This window comes from Hypanus sabinus, unplaced genomic scaffold (genome assembly GCF_030144855.1).
Source record: "Hypanus sabinus isolate sHypSab1 unplaced genomic scaffold, sHypSab1.hap1 scaffold_507, whole genome shotgun sequence".
Taxonomy (NCBI): domain Eukaryota; kingdom Metazoa; phylum Chordata; class Chondrichthyes; order Myliobatiformes; family Dasyatidae; genus Hypanus; species Hypanus sabinus.
In genome coordinates, this window is record NW_026781373.1 from 189031 (window position 1) to 207081 (window position 18051).

Sequence of the window (18051 nt, forward strand, 5' to 3'; positions counted from 1 at the left end):
AGGGTCTGTGTGTGTGTGTTTCTGTGTGTGTGTCTCGGGGAGGTGAGGGTCTGGGTGTGTGTGTCTGTGTCTCGGGGAGGTGAGAGTCTGGGTGTGTGTGTGTGTCTGTGTCTCAGGGAGGTGAGGGACTGGGTGTGTGTGTGTGTCTCGGGGAGGTGAGGGACTGGGTGTGTGTGTGTCTGTGTCTCAGGGAGGTGAGGGTCTGGGTGTGTGTGTGTGTCTCGGGGAGCAGAGGGTCTGGGTGTGTGTTTGTGTCTTGGGGAGCTGAGGGTCTGGGTGTGTGTGTGTGTCTCGGGGAGGTGAGGGTCTGGGTGTGTGTGTGTGTGTGTCGGGGAGGTGAGGGTCTGGGTGTGTGTGTCTCGGGGAGGTGAGAGTCTGTGTGTGTGTGTGTCTAGGGGAGGTGAGGGTCTGGGTGTGTGTGTGTGTGTGTCTCGGGGAGGTGAGGGTCTGGGTGAGTGTGTGTGTGTGTCTCGGGGAGGTGAGGGTCTGGGTGTGTGTGTGTGTCTTGGGGAGGTGAGGGTCTGGGTGTGTGTGTGTGTATATCTCGGGGAGGTGAGGGTCTGTGTGTCTGTGTGTGTGTGTGTGTCTTGGGGAGGTGAGGGTCTGGGTGTGTGTGTGTGTCGCGGGGAGGTGAAGGTCTGGGTGTGTGTGTGTGTGTGTCTCGGGGAGGTGAGGGTCTGGGTGTGTGTGTGTGTGTCTTGGGGAGGTGAGGGTCTAGCTGTGTGTTTGTGTGTGTGTGTCTCGGGGAGGTGAGGGTCTGGGTGTGTGTGTGTGTGTGTCTCGGGGAGGTGAGAGTCTGGGTGTTTGTGTGTCTGTGTCTCGGGGAGGTGAGAGTCTGGGTGTGTGTGTGTGTCTGTGTCTCAGAGAGGTGAGGGACTGGGTGTGTGTGTGTGTCTCAGGGAGGTGAGGGACTGGGTGTGTGTGTGTGTGTGTCTGTGTCTCAGGGAGGTGAGGGTCTGGGTGTGTGTGTGTGTCTCGGGGAGCAGAGGGTCTGGGTGTGTGTTTGTGTCTTGGGGAGGTGAGGGTCTGGGTGTGTGTGTGTGTCTCGGGGAGGTGAGGGTCTGGGTGTGTGTGTGTGTGTGTCGGGGAGGTGAGGGTCTGGGTGTGTGTGTCTCGGGAGGTGAGGGTCTGTGTGTGTGTGTCTCGGGGAGGTGAGGGTCTGGGTGTGTGTGTGTGTGTCTCGGGGAGGTGAGGGTCTGGGTGGGTGTGTGTGTGTGTGTGTCTCGGGGAGGTGAGGGTCTGGGTGTGTGTGTGTGTCTTGGGGAGGTGAGGGTCTGGGTGTGTGTGTGTGTCTCGGGGAGGTGAGGGTCTGTGTGTGTGTGTGTGTGTGTGTGTGTGTGTCTCGGGGAGGTGAGGGTCTGGGTGTGTGTGTCTGTGTCTCGCGGAGGTGAGGGTCTGGGTGTGTGTGTCTGTCTCGGGGAGATGAGGGTCTGTGTGTGTGTGTGTCTCGGGGAGGTGAGAGTCTGGGTGTATGTGTGTGTCTCTGGGAGGTGAGGGTCTGTGTGTGTGTGTGTCTCGGGGAGGTGAGAGTCTGGGTGTTTGTGGGTATGTGTATCGGGGAGGTGAGGGTCTGGGTGGGTGTGTGTGTGTGTGTGTGTGTCTCGGGGAGGTGAGGGTCTGGGTGTGTGTGTGTGTCTTGGGGAGGTGAGGGGCTGGGTGTGTGTGTGTGTCTCGGGGAGGTGAGGGTCTGGGTGTGTGTGTGTGTATGTCTCGGGGAGGTGAGGGTCTGTGTGTGTGTGTGTGTGTGTGTGTGTGTCTCGGGGAGGTGAGGGTCTGGGTGTGTGTGTCTGTGTCTCGGGGAGGTGAGGGTCTGGGTGTGTGTGTTTGTCTCGGGGAGGTGAGGGTCTGTGTGTGTGTGTGTCTCGGGGAGGTGAGAGTCTGGGTGTATGTGTGTGTCTCTGGGAGGTGAGGGTCTGTGTGTGTGTGTGTCTCGGGGAGGTGAGAGTCTGGGTGTTTGTGTGTGTGTGTATCGGGGAGGTGAGGGTCTAGGTGTGATTGTGTGTTTCGGGGAGGTGAGGGTCTGGGTGTGTGTGCCTCGGGGAGGTGAGGGTCTGGGTGTGTGTGTGTCTCGGGGAGGTGAGGGTCTGGGTGTGTGTGTGTGTGCCTCGGGGACGTGAGGGTCTAGGTGTGATTGTGTGTCTCGGGGAGGTGAGGGTCTGTATGTGTGTGTCTCGGGGAGGTGAGGGTCTGTATGTGTGTGCCTCGGGGAGGTGAGGGTCTGTGTGTGTGTGTGCCTCGGGGAGTTGAGGGTCTGTGTGTGTGTGTGTCTCGAGGAGGTGAGGGTCTGCGGGGGGGGTGTGTCTCGGGGAGGTGAGGGTTTGGGGGGGGGTGTGTCTCGGGGAGGTGAGGGTCTGGGTGTGTGTGTGTGTCTCGGGGAGGTGAGGGTCTGTGTGAGTGTGTCTGTCGGGGAGGTGAGGGTCTGGGTGTTTGTGTGTGTGTGTCTCAGGGAGGTGAGGGTCTGGGTGGGTGTGTGTGTGTGTCTCGGGGAGGTGAGGGTCTGGGTGGGTGTGTGTGTGTGTGACTCGGGGAGGTGAGGGTCTGTGTGTGTGTGTCTCGGGGAGGTGAGGGTCTGGGTGTGTGTGTGTGTGTCTCGGGGAGGTGAGGGTCTGGGTGGGTGTGTGTGTGTGTGTCTCGGGGAGGTGAGGGTCTGGGTGTGTGTGTGTGTGTGTGTCTCGGGGAGGTGAGGGTCTGTGTGTGTGTGTCTCGGGGAGGTGAGGGTCTGGGTGTGTGTGTGTGTCTCGGGGAGCTGAGGGTCTGGGTGTGTGTGTGTGTATCTCGGGGAGGTGAGGGTCTGGTTGTGTGTGTGCCTCGGGGAGGTGAGGGTCTGGGTGTGTGTGTGTGTGTGTCTCGGGGAGGTGAGGGTCTGGGTGTGTGTGTGTGTGTGTGTCTCGGGGAGGTGAGAGTCTGGGTGTGTGTGTGTGTCTCACGGAGGTGAGGGTCTGGGTGTGTCTGTGTGTGTCTCGGGGAGGTGAGGGTCTGGGTGTGTGTGTGTGTCTCGGGGAGGTGAGGGTCTGGGTGTGTGTGTGTCTCATGGAGGTGAGGGTCTGTGTGTGTGTGTGCCTCGGGGAGGTGAGGGTCTGGGTGTGTGTGTGTGTCTTGGGGAGGTGAGGGTCTGGGTGTGTGTGTTTGTGTGTGTGTGTCTCGGGGAGGTGAGGGTCTGGGTGTGTGTGTGTGTGTCTCGGGGAGGTGAGAGTCTGGGTGTGTGTGTGTCTGTGTCTCGGGGAGGTGAGAGTCTGGGTGTGTGTGTGTGTCTCAGGGAGGTGAGGGACTGGGTGTGTGTGTGTGTCTCGGGGAGGTGAGGGACTGGGTGTGTGTGTCTGTCTGTGTCTCAGGGAGGTGAGGGTCTGGGTGTGTGTCTGTGCCTGAGGGAGGTGAGGGTCTGGGTGTGTGTGAGTGTCTCGGGGAGGTGAGAGTCTGGGTGTGTGTGTGTGTCTGTGTCTCAGGGAGGTGAGGGACTGGGTGTGTGTGTGTGTCTCAGGGAGGTTAGGGTCTGGGTGTGTGTGTGTGTCTCGGGGAGCAGAGGGTCTGGGTGTGTGTTTGTGTCTTGGGGAGGTGAGGGTCTGGGTGTGTGTGTGTGTCTCGGGGAGGTGAGGGTCTGGGTGTGTGTGTGTGTCTTGGGGAGGTGAGGGTCTGGGTGTGTGTGTGTGTCTCGGGGAGGTGAGGGTCTGGGTGTGTGTGTGTGTGTATGTCTCGGGGAGGTGAGGGTCTGTGTGTGTGTGTGTGTGTGTGTGTGTGTGTGTGTGTGTCTCGGGGAGGTGAGGGTCTGGGTGTGTGTGTGTGTCTTGGGGAGGTGAGGGTCTGGGTGTGTGTGTGTGTCTCGGGGAGGTGAGGGTCTGTGTGTGTGTGTGTGTGTGTGTGTGTGTGTCTCGGGGAGGTGAGGGTCTGGGTGTGTGTGTCTGTGTCTCGCGGAGGTGAGGGTCTGGGTGTGTGTGTCTGTCTCGGGGAGATGAGGGTCTGTGTGTGTGTGTGTCTCGGGGAGGTGAGAGTCTGGGTGTATGTGTGTGTCTCTGGGAGGTGAGGGTCTGTGTGTGTGTGTGTCTCGGGGAGGTGAGAGTCTGGGTGTTTGTGGGTATGTGTATCGGGGAGGTGAGGGTCTGGGTGGGTGTGTGTGTGTGTGTGTGTGTCTCGGGGAGGTGAGGGTCTGGGTGTGTGTGTGTGTCTTGGGGAGGTGAGGGGCTGGGTGTGTGTGTGTGTCTCGGGGAGGTGAGGGTCTGGGTGTGTGTGTGTGTATGTCTCGGGGAGGTGAGGGTCTGTGTGTGTGTGTGTGTGTGTGTGTGTGTCTCGGGGAGGTGAGGGTCTGGGTGTGTGTGTCTGTGTCTCGGGGAGGTGAGGGTCTGGGTGTGTGTGTTTGTCTCGGGGAGGTGAGGGTCTGTGTGTGTGTGTGTCTCGGGGAGGTGAGAGTCTGGGTGTATGTGTGTGTCTCTGGGAGGTGAGGGTCTGTGTGTGTGTGTGTCTCGGGGAGGTGAGAGTCTGGGTGTTTGTGTGTGTGTGTATCGGGGAGGTGAGGGTCTAGGTGTGATTGTGTGTTTCGGGGAGGTGAGGGTCTGGGTGTGTGTGCCTCGGGGAGGTGAGGGTCTGGGTGTGTGTGTGTCTCGGGGAGGTGAGGGTCTGGGTGTGTGTGTGTGTGCCTCGGGGACGTGAGGGTCTAGGTGTGATTGTGTGTCTCGGGGAGGTGAGGGTCTGTATGTGTGTGTCTCGGGGAGGTGAGGGTCTGTATGTGTGTGCCTCGGGGAGGTGAGGGTCTGTGTGTGTGTGTGCCTCGGGGAGTTGAGGGTCTGTGTGTGTGTGTGTCTCGAGGAGGTGAGGGTCTGCGGGGGGGGTGTGTCTCGGGGAGGTGAGGGTTTGGGGGGGGGTGTGTCTCGGGGAGGTGAGGGTCTGGGTGTGTGTGTGTGTCTCGGGGAGGTGAGGGTCTGTGTGAGTGTGTCTGTCGGGGAGGTGAGGGTCTGGGTGTTTGTGTGTGTGTGTCTCAGGGAGGTGAGGGTCTGGGTGGGTGTGTGTGTGTGTCTCGGGGAGGTGAGGGTCTGGGTGGGTGTGTGTGTGTGTGTCTCGGGGAGGTGAGGGTCTGGGTGTGTGTGTGTGTGTGTGTCTCGGGGAGGTGAGGGTCTGTGTGTGTGTGTCTCGGGGAGGTGAGGGTCTGGGTGTGTGTGTGTGTGTCTCGGGGAGGTGAGGGTCTGGGTGGGTGTGTGTGTGTGTGTCTCGGGGAGGTGAGGGTCTGGGTGTGTGTGTGTGTGTGTGTCTCGGGGAGGTGAGGGTCTGTGTGTGTGTGTCTCGGGGAGGTGAGGGTCTGGGTGTGTGTGTGTGTCTCGGGGAGCTGAGGGTCTGGGTGTGTGTGTGTGTATCTCGGGGAGGTGAGGGTCTGGGTGTGTGTGTGTGTGTGTGTCTCGGGGAGGTGAGAGTCTGGGTGTGTGTGTGTGTCTCACGGAGGTGAGGGTCTGGGTGTGTCTGTGTGTGTCTCGGGGAGGTGAGGGTCTGGGTGTGTGTGTGTGTCTCGGGGAGGTGAGGGTCTGGGTGTGTGTGTGTCTCATGGAGGTGAGGGTCTGTGTGTGTGTGTGCCTCGGGGAGGTGAGGGTCTGGGTGTGTGTGTGTGTCTTGGGGAGGTGAGGGTCTGGGTGTGTGTGTTTGTGTGTGTGTGTCTCGGGGAGGTGAGGGTCTGGGTGTGTGTGTGTGTGTCTCGGGGAGGTGAGAGTCTGGGTGTGTGTGTGTCTGTGTCTCGGGGAGGTGAGAGTCTGGGTGTGTGTGTGTGTCTCAGGGAGGTGAGGGACTGGGTGTGTGTGTGTGTCTCGGGGAGGTGAGGGACTGGGTGTGTGTGTCTGTCTGTGTCTCAGGGAGGTGAGGGTCTGGGTGTGTGTCTGTGTCTGAGGGAGGTGAGGGTCTGGGTGTGTGTGAGTGTCTCGGGGAGGTGAGAGTCTGGGTGTGTGTGTGTGTCTGTGTCTCAGGGAGGTGAGGGACTGGGTGTGTGTGTGTGTCTCAGGGAGGTTAGGGTCTGGGTGTGTGTGTGTGTCTCGGGGAGCAGAGGGTCTGGGTGTGTGTTTGTGTCTTGGGGAGGTGAGGGTCTGGGTGTGTGTGTGTGTCTCGGGGAGGTGAGGGTCTGGGTGTGTGTGTGTGTCTTGGGGAGGTGAGGGTCTGGGTGTGTGTGTGTGTCTCGGGGAGGTGAGGGTCTGGGTGTGTGTGTGTGTGTATGTCTCGGGGAGGTGAGGGTCTGTGTGTGTGTGTGTGTGTGTGTGTGTGTGTGTGTGTGTCTCGGGGAGGTGAGGGTCTGGGTGTGTGTGTGTCTCATGGAGGTGAGGGTCTGTGTGTGTGTGTGCCTCGGGGAGGTGAGGGTCTGGGTGTGTGTGTGTGTCTTGGGGAGGTGAGGGTCTGGGTGTGTGTGTTTCTGTGTGTGTGTCTCGGGGAGGTGAGGGTCTGGGTGTGTGTGTCTGTGTCTCGGGGAGGTGAGAGTCTGGGTGTGTGTGTGTGTCTGTGTCTCAGGGAGGTGAGGGACTGGGTGTGTGTGTGTGTCTCGGGGAGGTGAGGGACTGGGTGTGTGTGTGTCTGTGTCTCAGGGAGGTGAGGGTCTGGGTGTGTGTGTGTGTCTCGGGGAGCAGAGGGTCTGGGTGTGTGTTTGTGTCTTGGGGAGGTGAGGGTCTGGGTGTGTGTGTGTCTCGGGGAGGTGAGGGTCTGGGTGTGTGTGTGTGTGTGTCGGGGAGATGAGGGTCTGGGTGTGTGTGTCTCGGGGAGGTGAGAGTCTGTGTGTGTGTGTGTCTGTGTCTCGGGGAGGTGAGGGTCTGGGTGTGTGTGTGTGTGTCTCGGGGAGGTGAGGGTCTGTGTGTGTGTGTGCCTCGGGGAGGTGAGGGTCTGGGTGTGTGTGTGTGTCTTGGGGAGGTGAGGGTCTGGGTGTGTGTGTTTGTGTGTGTGTGTCTCGGGGAGGTGAGGGTCTGGGTGTGTGTGTGTGTGTCTCGGGGAGGTGAGAGTCTGGGTGTGTGTGTGTCTGTGTCTCGGGGAGGTGAGAGTCTGGGTGTGTGTGTGTGTCTCAGGGAGGTGAGGGACTGGGTGTGTGTGTGTGTCTCGGGGAGGTGAGGGACTGGGTGTGTGTGTCTGTCTGTGTCTCAGGGAGGTGAGGGTCTGGGTGTGTGTCTGTGTCTGAGGGAGGTGAGGGTCTGGGTGTGTGTGAGTGTCTCGGGGAGGTGAGAGTCTGGGTGTGTGTGTGTGTCTGTGTCTCAGGGAGGTGAGGGACTGGGTGTGTGTGTGTGTCTCAGGGAGGTTAGGGTCTGGGTGTGTGTGTGTGTCTCGGGGAGCAGAGGGTCTGGGTGTGTGTTTGTGTCTTGGGGAGGTGAGGGTCTGGGTGTGTGTGTGTGTCTCGGGGAGGTGAGGGTCTGGGTGTGTGTGTGTGTCTTGGGGAGGTGAGGGTCTGGGTGTGTGTGTGTGTCTCGGGGAGGTGAGGGTCTGGGTGTGTGTGTGTGTGTATGTCTCGGGGAGGTGAGGGTCTGTGTGTGTGTGTGTGTGTGTGTGTGTGTGTGTGTGTGTCTCGGGGAGGTGAGGGTCTGGGTGTGTGTGTGTGTCTTGGGGAGGTGAGGGTCTGGGTGTGTGTGTGTGTCTCGGGGAGGTGAGGGTCTGTGTGTGTGTGTGTGTGTGTGTGTGTGTGTCTCGGGGAGGTGAGGGTCTGGGTGTGTGTGTCTGTGTCTCGCGGAGGTGAGGGTCTGGGTGTGTGTGTCTGTCTCGGGGAGATGAGGGTCTGTGTGTGTGTGTGTCTCGGGGAGGTGAGAGTCTGGGTGTATGTGTGTGTCTCTGGGAGGTGAGGGTCTGTGTGTGTGTGTGTCTCGGGGAGGTGAGAGTCTGGGTGTTTGTGGGTATGTGTATCGGGGAGGTGAGGGTCTGGGTGGGTGTGTGTGTGTGTGTGTGTGTCTCGGGGAGGTGAGGGTCTGGGTGTGTGTGTGTGTCTTGGGGAGGTGAGGGGCTGGGTGTGTGTGTGTGTCTCGGGGAGGTGAGGGTCTGGGTGTGTGTGTGTGTATGTCTCGGGGAGGTGAGGGTCTGTGTGTGTGTGTGTGTGTGTGTGTGTGTGTCTCGGGGAGGTGAGGGTCTGGGTGTGTGTGTCTGTGTCTCGGGGAGGTGAGGGTCTGGGTGTGTGTGTTTGTCTCGGGGAGGTGAGGGTCTGTGTGTGTGTGTGTCTCGGGGAGGTGAGAGTCTGGGTGTATGTGTGTGTCTCTGGGAGGTGAGGGTCTGTGTGTGTGTGTGTCTCGGGGAGGTGAGAGTCTGGGTGTTTGTGTGTGTGTGTATCGGGGAGGTGAGGGTCTAGGTGTGATTGTGTGTTTCGGGGAGGTGAGGGTCTGGGTGTGTGTGCCTCGGGGAGGTGAGGGTCTGGGTGTGTGTGTGTCTCGGGGAGGTGAGGGTCTGGGTGTGTGTGTGTGTGCCTCGGGGACGTGAGGGTCTAGGTGTGATTGTGTGTCTCGGGGAGGTGAGGGTCTGTATGTGTGTGTCTCGGGGAGGTGAGGGTCTGTATGTGTGTGCCTCGGGGAGGTGAGGGTCTGTGTGTGTGTGTGCCTCGGGGAGTTGAGGGTCTGTGTGTGTGTGTGTCTCGAGGAGGTGAGGGTCTGCGGGGGGGGTGTGTCTCGGGGAGGTGAGGGTTTGGGGGGGGGTGTGTCTCGGGGAGGTGAGGGTCTGGGTGTGTGTGTGTGTCTCGGGGAGGTGAGGGTCTGTGTGAGTGTGTCTGTCGGGGAGGTGAGGGTCTGGGTGTTTGTGTGTGTGTGTCTCAGGGAGGTGAGGGTCTGGGTGGGTGTGTGTGTGTGTCTCGGGGAGGTGAGGGTCTGGGTGGGTGTGTGTGTGTGTGTCTCGGGGAGGTGAGGGTCTGGGTGTGTGTGTGTGTGTGTGTCTCGGGGAGGTGAGGGTCTGTGTGTGTGTGTCTCGGGGAGGTGAGGGTCTGGGTGTGTGTGTGTGTGTCTCGGGGAGGTGAGGGTCTGGGTGGGTGTGTGTGTGTGTGTCTCGGGGAGGTGAGGGTCTGGGTGTGTGTGTGTGTGTGTGTCTCGGGGAGGTGAGGGTCTGTGTGTGTGTGTCTCGGGGAGGTGAGGGTCTGGGTGTGTGTGTGTGTCTCGGGGAGCTGAGGGTCTGGGTGTGTGTGTGTGTATCTCGGGGAGGTGAGGGTCTGGTTGTGTGTGTGCCTCGGGGAGGTGAGGGTCTGGGTGTGTGTGTGTGTGTGTCTCGGGGAGGTGAGGGTCTGGGTGTGTGTGTGTGTGTGTGTCTCGGGGAGGTGAGAGTCTGGGTGTGTGTGTGTGTCTCACGGAGGTGAGGGTCTGGGTGTGTCTGTGTGTGTCTCGGGGAGGTGAGGGTCTGGGTGTGTGTGTGTGTCTCGGGGAGGTGAGGGTCTGGGTGTGTGTGTGTCTCATGGAGGTGAGGGTCTGTGTGTGTGTGTGCCTCGGGGAGGTGAGGGTCTGGGTGTGTGTGTGTGTCTTGGGGAGGTGAGGGTCTGGGTGTGTGTGTTTGTGTGTGTGTGTCTCGGGGAGGTGAGGGTCTGGGTGTGTGTGTGTGTGTCTCGGGGAGGTGAGAGTCTGGGTGTGTGTGTGTCTGTGTCTCGGGGAGGTGAGAGTCTGGGTGTGTGTGTGTGTCTCAGGGAGGTGAGGGACTGGGTGTGTGTGTGTGTCTCGGGGAGGTGAGGGACTGGGTGTGTGTGTCTGTCTGTGTCTCAGGGAGGTGAGGGTCTGGGTGTGTGTCTGTGTCTGAGGGAGGTGAGGGTCTGGGTGTGTGTGAGTGTCTCGGGGAGGTGAGAGTCTGGGTGTGTGTGTGTGTCTGTGTCTCAGGGAGGTGAGGGACTGGGTGTGTGTGTGTGTCTCAGGGAGGTTAGGGTCTGGGTGTGTGTGTGTGTCTCGGGGAGCAGAGGGTCTGGGTGTGTGTTTGTGTCTTGGGGAGGTGAGGGTCTGGGTGTGTGTGTGTGTCTCGGGGAGGTGAGGGTCTGGGTGTGTGTGTGTGTCTTGGGGAGGTGAGGGTCTGGGTGTGTGTGTGTGTCTCGGGGAGGTGAGGGTCTGGGTGTGTGTGTGTGTGTATGTCTCGGGGAGGTGAGGGTCTGTGTGTGTGTGTGTGTGTGTGTGTGTGTGTGTGTGTGTCTCGGGGAGGTGAGGGTCTGGGTGTGTGTGTGTCTCATGGAGGTGAGGGTCTGTGTGTGTGTGTGCCTCGGGGAGGTGAGGGTCTGGGTGTGTGTGTGTGTCTTGGGGAGGTGAGGGTCTGGGTGTGTGTGTTTCTGTGTGTGTGTCTCGGGGAGGTGAGGGTCTGGGTGTGTGTGTCTGTGTCTCGGGGAGGTGAGAGTCTGGGTGTGTGTGTGTGTCTGTGTCTCAGGGAGGTGAGGGACTGGGTGTGTGTGTGTGTCTCGGGGAGGTGAGGGACTGGGTGTGTGTGTGTCTGTGTCTCAGGGAGGTGAGGGTCTGGGTGTGTGTGTGTGTCTCGGGGAGCAGAGGGTCTGGGTGTGTGTTTGTGTCTTGGGGAGGTGAGGGTCTGGGTGTGTGTGTGTGTCTCGGGGAGGTGAGGGTCTGTGTGAGTGTGTCTGTCGGGGAGGTGAGGGTCTGGGTGTTTGTGTGTGTGTGTCTCGGGGAGGTGAGGGTCTGGGTGGGTGTGTGTGTGTCTCGGGGAGGTGAGGGTCTGGGTGGGTGTGTGTGTGTGTGTCTCGGGGAGGTGAGGGTCTGGGTGTGTGTGTGTGTGTCTCGGGGAGGTGAGGGTCTGTGTGTGTGTGTCTCGGGGAGGTGAGGGTCTGGGTGTGTGTGTGTGTGTCTCGGGGAGGTGAGGGTCTGGGTGTGTGTGTGTGTGTGTGTCTCGGGGAGGTGAGGGTCTGGGTGTGTGTGTGTGTGTGTGTCTCGGGGAGGTGAGGGTCTGTGTGTGTGTGTCTCGGGGAGGTGAGGGTCTGGGTGTGTGTGTGTGTGTGTCTCGGGGAGCTGAGGGTCTGGGTGTGTGTGTGTGTGTCTCGGGGAGGTGAGGGTCTGGGTGTGTGTGTGTGTGTGTGTGTCTCGGGGAGGTGAGAGTCTGGGTGTGTGTGTGTGTCTCAGGGAGGTGAGGGTCTGGGTGTGTGTGTTTGTGTGTGTGTGTCTCGGGGAGGTGAGAGTCTGGGTGTGTGTGTGTGTCTCAGGGAGGTGAGGGACTGGGTGTCTGTGTGTGTCTCGGGGAGGTGAGGGTCTGGGTGTGTGTGTGTGTCTCGGGGAGGTGAGGGTCTGGGTGTGTGTGTGTCTCATGGAGGTGAGGGTCTCTGTGTGTGTGTGCCTCGGGGAGGTGAGGGTCTGGGTGTGTGTGTGTGTCTTGGGGAGGTGAGGGTCTGGGTGTGTGTGTTTGTGTGTGTGTGTCTCGGGGAGGTGAGGGTCTGGGTGTGTGTGTGTGTGTCTCGGGGAGGTGAGAGTCTGGGTGTGTGTGTGTCTGTGTCTCGGGGAGGTGAGAGTCTGGGTGTGTGTGTGTGTCTGTGTCTCAGGGAGGTGAGGGACTGGGTGTGTGTGTGTGTCTCAGGGAGGTGAGGGACTGGGTGTGTGTGTGTGTCTCGGGGAGGTGAGGGACTGGGTGTGTGTGTCTGTCTGTGTCTCAGGGAGGTGAGGGTCTGGGTGTGTGTCTGTGTCTGAGGGAGGTGAGGGTCTGGGTGTGTGTGTGTGTCTCGGGGAGGTGAGAGTCTGGGTGTGTGTGTGTGTCTGTGTCTCAGGGAGGTGAGGGACTGGGTGTGTGTGTGTGTCTCAGGGAGGTTAGGGTCTGGGTGTGTGTGTGTGTCTCGGGGAGCAGAGGGTCTGGGTGTGTGTTTGTGTCTTGGGGAGGTGAGGGTCTGGGTGTGTGTGTGTGTCTCGGGGAGGTGAGGGTCTGGGTGTGTGTGTGTGTCTTGGGGAGGTGAGGGTCTGGGTGTGTGTGTGTGTCTCGGGGAGGTGAGGGTCTGGGTGTGTGTGTGTGTGTATGTCTCGGGGAGGTGAGGGTCTGTGTGTGTGTGTGTGTGTGTGTGTGTGTGTGTGTGTGTCTCGGGGAGGTGAGGGTCTGGGTGTGTGTGTGTCTCATGGAGGTGAGGGTCTGTGTGTGTGTGTGCCTCGGGGAGGTGAGGGTCTGGGTGTGTGTGTGTGTCTTGGGGAGGTGAGGGTCTGGGTGTGTGTGTTTCTGTGTGTGTGTCTCGGGGAGGTGAGGGTCTGGGTGTGTGTGTCTGTGTCTCGGGGAGGTGAGAGTCTGGGTGTGTGTGTGTGTGTGTCTCGGGGAGGTGAGGGACTGGGTGTGTGTGTGTCTGTGTCTCAGGGAGGTGAGGGTCTGGGTGTGTGTGTGTGTCTCGGGGAGCAGAGGGTCTGGGTGTGTGTTTGTGTCTTGGGGAGGTGAGGGTCTGGGTGTGTGTGTGTGTCTCGGGGAGGTGAGGGTCTGGGTGTGTGTGTGTGTGTGTCGGGGAGGTGAGGGTCTGGGTGTGTGTGTCTCGGGGAGGTGAGAGTCTGTGTGTGTGTGTGTCTAGGGGAGGTGAGGGTCTGGGTGTGTGTGTGTGTGTCTCGGGGAGGTGAGGGTCTGGGTGGGTGTGTGTGTGTTTCGGGGAGGTGAGGGTCTGGGTGTGTGTGTGTCTCATGGAGGTGAGGGTCTCTGTGTGTGTGTGCCTCGGGGAGGTGAGGGTCTTGGTGTGTGTGTGTGTCTTGGGGAGGTGAGGGTCTGGGTGTGTGTGTTTGTGTGTGTGTGTCTCGGGGAGGTGAGGGTCTGGGTGTGTGTGTGTGTGTCTCGGGGAGGTGAGAGTCTGGGTGTGTGTGTGTCTGTGTCTCGGGGAGGTGAGAGTCTGGGTGTGTGTGTGTGTCTGTGTCTCAGGGAGGTGAGGGACTGTGTGTGTGTGTGTGTCTCGGGGAGGTGAGGGACTGGGTGTGTGTGTCTGTCTGTGTCTCAGGGAGGTGAGGGACTGGGTGTGTGTGTGTGTCTCGGGGAGGTGAGAGTCTGGGTGTGTGTGTGTGTCTGTGTCTCAGGGAGGTGAGGGACTGGGTGTGTGTGTGTGTCTCAGGGAGTTTAGGGTCTGGGTGTGTGTGTGTGTCTCGGGGAGCAGAGGGTCTGGGTGTGTGTTTGTGTCTTGGGGAGGTGAGGGTCTGGGTGTGTGTGTGTGTGTATGTCTCGGGGAGGTGAGGGTCTGTGTGTGTGTGTGTGTGTGTGTGTGTGTGTGTGTGTGTCTCGGGGAGGTGAGGGTCTGGGTGTGTGTGTGTCTCATGGAGGTGAGGGTCTGTGTGTGTGTGTTTCTGTGTGTGTGTCTCGGGGAGGTGAGGGTCTGGGTGTGTGTGTGTGTCTTGGGGAGGTGAGGGTCTGGGTGTGTGTGTTTCTGTGTGTGTGTCTCGGGGAGGTGAGGGTCTGGGTGTGTGTGTCTGTGTCTCGGGGAGGTGAGAGTCTGGGTGTGTGTGTGTGTCTCGGGGAGCAGAGGGTCTGGGTGTGTGTTTGTGTCTTGGGGAGGTGAGGGTCTGGGTGTGTGTGTGTGTCTCGGGGAGGTGAGGGACTGGGTGTGTGTGTGTCTGTGTCTCAGGGAGGTGAGGGTCTGGGTGTGTGTGTGTGTCTCGGGGAGCAGAGGGTCTGGGTGTGTGTTTGTGTCTTGGGGAGGTGAGGGTCTGGGTGTGTGTGTGTGTCTCGGGGAGGTGAGGGTCTGGGTGTGTGTGTGTGTGTGTCGGGGAGGTGAGGGTCTGGGTGTGTGTGTCTCGGGGAGGTGAGAGTCTGTGTGTGTGTGTGTCTAGGGGAGGTGAGGGTCTGGGTGTGTGTGTGTGTGTCTCGGGGAGGTGAGGGTCTGGGTGGGTGTGTGTGTGTTTCGGGGAGGTGAGGGTCTGGGTGTGTGTGTGTCTCATGGAGGTGAGGGTCTCTGTGTGTGTGTGCCTCGGGGAGGTGAGGGTCTTGGTGTGTGTGTGTGTCTTGGGGAGGTGAGGGTCTGGGTGTGTGTGTTTGTGTGTGTGTGTCTCGGGGAGGTGAGGGTCTGGGTGTGTGTGTGTGTGTCTCGGGGAGGTGAGAGTCTGGGTGTGTGTGTGTCTGTGTCTCGGGGAGGTGAGAGTCTGGGTGTGTGTGTGTGTCTGTGTCTCAGGGAGGTGAGGGACTGGGTGTGTGTGTGTGTCTCGGGGAGGTGAGGGACTGGGTGTGTGTGTCTGTCTGTGTCTCAGGGAGGTGAGGGACTGGGTGTGTGTGTGTGTCTGAGGGAGGTGAGGGTCTGGGTGTGTGTGTGTGTCTCGGGGAGGTGAGAGTCTGGGTGTGTGTGTGTGTCTGTGTCTCAGGGAGGTGAGGGACTGGGTGTGTGTGTGTGTCTCGGGGAGGTGAGGGACTGGGTGTGTGTGTGTCTGTGTCTCAGGGAGGTGAGGGTCTGGGTGTGTGTGTGTGTCTCGGGGAGCAGAGGGTCTGGGTGTGTGTTTGTGTCTTGGGGAGGTGAGGGTCTGGGTGTGTGTGTGTGTCTCGGGGAGGTGAGGGTCTGGGTGTGTGTGTGTGTGTGTCGGGGAGGTGAGGGTCTGGGTGTGTGTGTCTCGGGGAGGTGAGAGTCTGTGTGTGTGTGTGTCTAGGGGAGGTGAGGGTCTGGGTGTGTGTGTGTGTGTCTCGGGGAGGTGAGGGTCTGGGTGGGTGTGTGTGTGTGTATCGGGGAGGTGAGTGTCTAGGTGTGTGTGTGTGTCTTGGGGAGGTGAGGGTCTGGGTGTGTGTGTGTGTCTCGGGGAGGTGAGGGTCTGGGTGTGTGTGTGTGTATATCTCGGGGAGGTGAGGGTCTGTGTGTCTGTGTGTGTGTGTGTGTCTTGGGGAGGTGAGGGTCTGGGTGTGTGTGTGTGTCGCGGGGAGGTGAAGGTCTGGGTGTGTGTGTGTGTGTGTCTCGGGGAGGTGAGGGTCTGTGTGTGTGTGTGTGTGTCTTGGGGAGGTGAGGGTCTAGCTGTGTGTTTGTGTGTGTGTGTCTCGGGGAGGTGAGGGTCTGGGTGTGTGTGTGTGTGTGTCTCGGGGAGGTGAGAGTCTGGGTGTGTGTGTGTCTGTGTCTCGGGGAGGTGAGAGTCTGGGTGTGTGTGTGTGTGTCTGTGTCTCAGAGAGGTGAGGGACTGGGTGTGTGTGTGTGTCTCAGGGAGGTGAGGGACTGGGTGTGTGTGTGTGTGTGTCTGTCTCAGGGAGGTGAGGGTCTGGGTGTGTGTGTGTGTCTCGGGGAGCAGAGGGTCTGGGTGTGTGTTTGTGTCTCGGGGAGGTGAGGGTCTGGGTGTGTGTGTGTGTCTCGGGGAGGTGAGGGTCTGGGTGTGTGTGTGTGTGTCGGGGAGGTGAGGGTCTGGGTGTGTGTGTCTCGGGGAGGTGAGGGTCTGTGTGTGTGTGTCTCGGGGAGGTGAGGGTCTGGGTGTGTGTGTGTGTGTGTCTCGGGGAGTTGAGGGTCTGGGTGGGTGTGTGTGTGTGTGTGTCTAGGGGAGGTGAGGGTCTGGGTGTGTGTGTGTGTCTTGGGGAGGTGAGGGTCTGGGTGTGTGTGTGTGTCTCGGGGAGGTGAGGGTCTGGGTGTGTGTGTGTGTATGTCTCGGGGAGGTGAGGGTCTGTGTGTGTGTGTGTGTGTGTGTGTCTCGGGGAGGTGAGGGTCTGGGTGTGTGTGTCTGTGTCTCGGGGAGGTGAGGGTCTGGGTGTGTGTGTCTGTCTCGGGGAGGTGAGGGTCTGTGTGTGTGTGTGTGTCTCGGGGAGGTGAGAGTCTGGGTGTATGTGTGTGTCTCTGGGAGGTGAGGGTCTGTGTGTGTGTGTGTCTCGGGGAGGTGAGAGTCTGGGTGTTTGTGTGTGTGTGTATCGGGGAGGTGAGGGTCTGGGTATGTGTATCGGGGAGGTGAGGGTCTAGGTGTGTTTGTGTGTCTCGGGGAGGTGAGGGTCTGTATGTGTGTGCCTCGGGGAGGTGAGGGTCTGGGTGTGTGTGTGTGTGCCTCGGGGAGGTGAGGGTCTGTATGTGTGTGACTCGGGGAGGTGAGGGTCTGGGTGTGTGTGTGTGTGTCTCGGGGAGGTGAGAGTCTGGGTGTGTGTGTGTCTGTGTCTCGGGGAGGTGAGAGTCTGGGTGTGTGTGTGTCTGTGTCTCGGGGAGGTGAGAGTCTGGGTGTGTGTGTGTGTCTGTGTCTCAGGGAGGTGAGGGTCTGGGTGGGTGTGTGTGTGTGTGTCTCGGGGAGGTGAGGGTCTGGGTGTGTGTGTGTGTCTCGGGGAGGTGAGGGTCTGGGTGTGTGTGTGTCTCAGTGGGGTGAGGGTCTTTGTGTGTGTGTGTCTCGGGGAGGTGAGGGTCTCTGTGTTTGTGTGTCTCAGGGAGGTGAGGGTCTGGGTCTGTGTGTGTGTCTCGGGGAGGTGAGGGTCTGTGTGTGTGTGTGTGTCTCGGGGAGGTGAGGGTCTGGGTGTGTGTGTGTGTGTCTCGGGGAGGTGAGGGTCTGGGTGGGTGTGTGTGTGTGTGTCTCGGGGAGGTGAGGTTCTGGGTGTGTGTGTGTGTCTTGGGGAGGTGAGGGTCTGGGTGTGTGTGTGTGTCTCGGGGAGGTGAGGGTCTGGGTGTGTGTGTGTGTATATCTCGGGGTGGTGAGGGTCTGTGTGTCTGTGTGTGTGTGTGTGTCTTGGGGAGGTGAGGGTCTGGGTGTGTGTGTGTGTCGCGGGGAGGTGAAGGTCTGGGTGTGTGTGTGTGTGTGTCTCGGGGAGGTGAGGGTCTGGGTGTGTGTGTGTGTGTCTTGGGGAGGTGAGGGTCTAGGTGTGTGTGTTTGTGTGTGTGTGTCTCGGGGAGGTGAGGGTCTGGTTGTGTGTGTGTGTGTGTCTCGGGGAGGTGAGAGTCTGGGTGTGTGTGTGTCTGTGTCTCGGGGAGGTGAGAGTCTGGGTGTGTGTGTGTGTCTGTGTCTCAGAGAGGTGAGGGACTGGGTGTGTGTGTGTGTCTCAGGGAGGTGAGGGACTGGGTGTGTGTGTGTGTGTGTCTGTGTCTCAGGGAGGTGAGGGTCTGGGTGTGTGTGTGTGTCTCGGGGAGCAGAGGGTCTGGGTGTGTGTTTGTGTCTTGGGGAGGTGAGGGTCTGGGTGTGTGTGTGTGTCTCGGGGAGGTGAGGGTCTGGGTGTGTGTGTGTGTGTGTCGGGGAGGTGAGGGTCTGGGTGTGTGTGTGTGTGTGTCGGGGAGGTGAGGGTCTGGGTGTGTGTGTCTCGGGGAGGTGAGGGTCTGTGTGTGTGTGTCTCGGTGAGGTGAGGGTCTGGGTGTGTGTGTGTGTGTGTCTCGGGGAGGTGAGGGTCTGGGTGGGTGTGTGTGTGTGTGTCTCGAGGAGGTGAGGGTCTGGGAGTGTGTGTGTGTCTTGGGGAGGTGAGGGGCTGGGTGTGTGTGTGTGTCTCGGGGAGGTGAGGGTCTGGGTGTGTGTGTGTGTATGTCTCGGGGAGGTGAGGGTCTGTGTGTGTGTGTGTGTGTGTGTGTGTGTGTGTGTGTCTCGGGGAGGTGAGGGTCTGGGTGTGTGTGTCTGTGTCTCGGGGAGGTGAGGGTCTGGGTGTGTGTGTCTGTCTCGGGGAGGTGAGGGTCTGTGTGTGTGTGTGTCTCGGGGAGGTGAGAGTCTGGGTGTATGTGTGTGTCTCTGGGAGGTGAGGGTCTGTGTGTGTGTGTGTCTCGGGGAGGTGAGAGTCTGGGTGTTTGTGTGTGTGTGTGTTTGTGTCTCGGGGAGGTGAGGGTCTGGGTGTGTGTGTGTGTGTGTATCGGGGAGGTGAGGGTCTGGGTATGTGTATCGGGGAGGTGAGGGTCTAGGTGTGTTTGTGTGTCTCGGGGAGGTGAGGGTCTGTATGTGTGTGCCTCGGGGAGGTGAGGGTCTGGGTGTGTGTGTGTGTGCCTCGGGGAGGTGAGGGTCTAGGTGTGATTGTGTGTCTCGGGGAGGTGAGGGTCTGTATGTGTGTGCCTCGGGGAGGTGAGGGTCTGTGTGTGTGTGTGTCTCGGGGAGGTGAGGGTCTGTGTGTGTGTGTGTGTCTCGAGGAGGTGAGGGTCTGGGGGGGGTGTGTCTCGGGGAGGTGAGGGTTTGGGGGCGGGGTGTGTCTCGGGGAGGTGAGGGTCTGGGTGTGTGTGTGTGTCTCGGGGAGGTGAGGGTCTGTGTGAGTGTGTCTGTCGGGGAGGTGAGGGTCTGGGTGTTTGTGTGTGTGTGTCTCGGGGAGGTGAGGGTCTGGGTGTGTGTGTGTGTGTCTCGG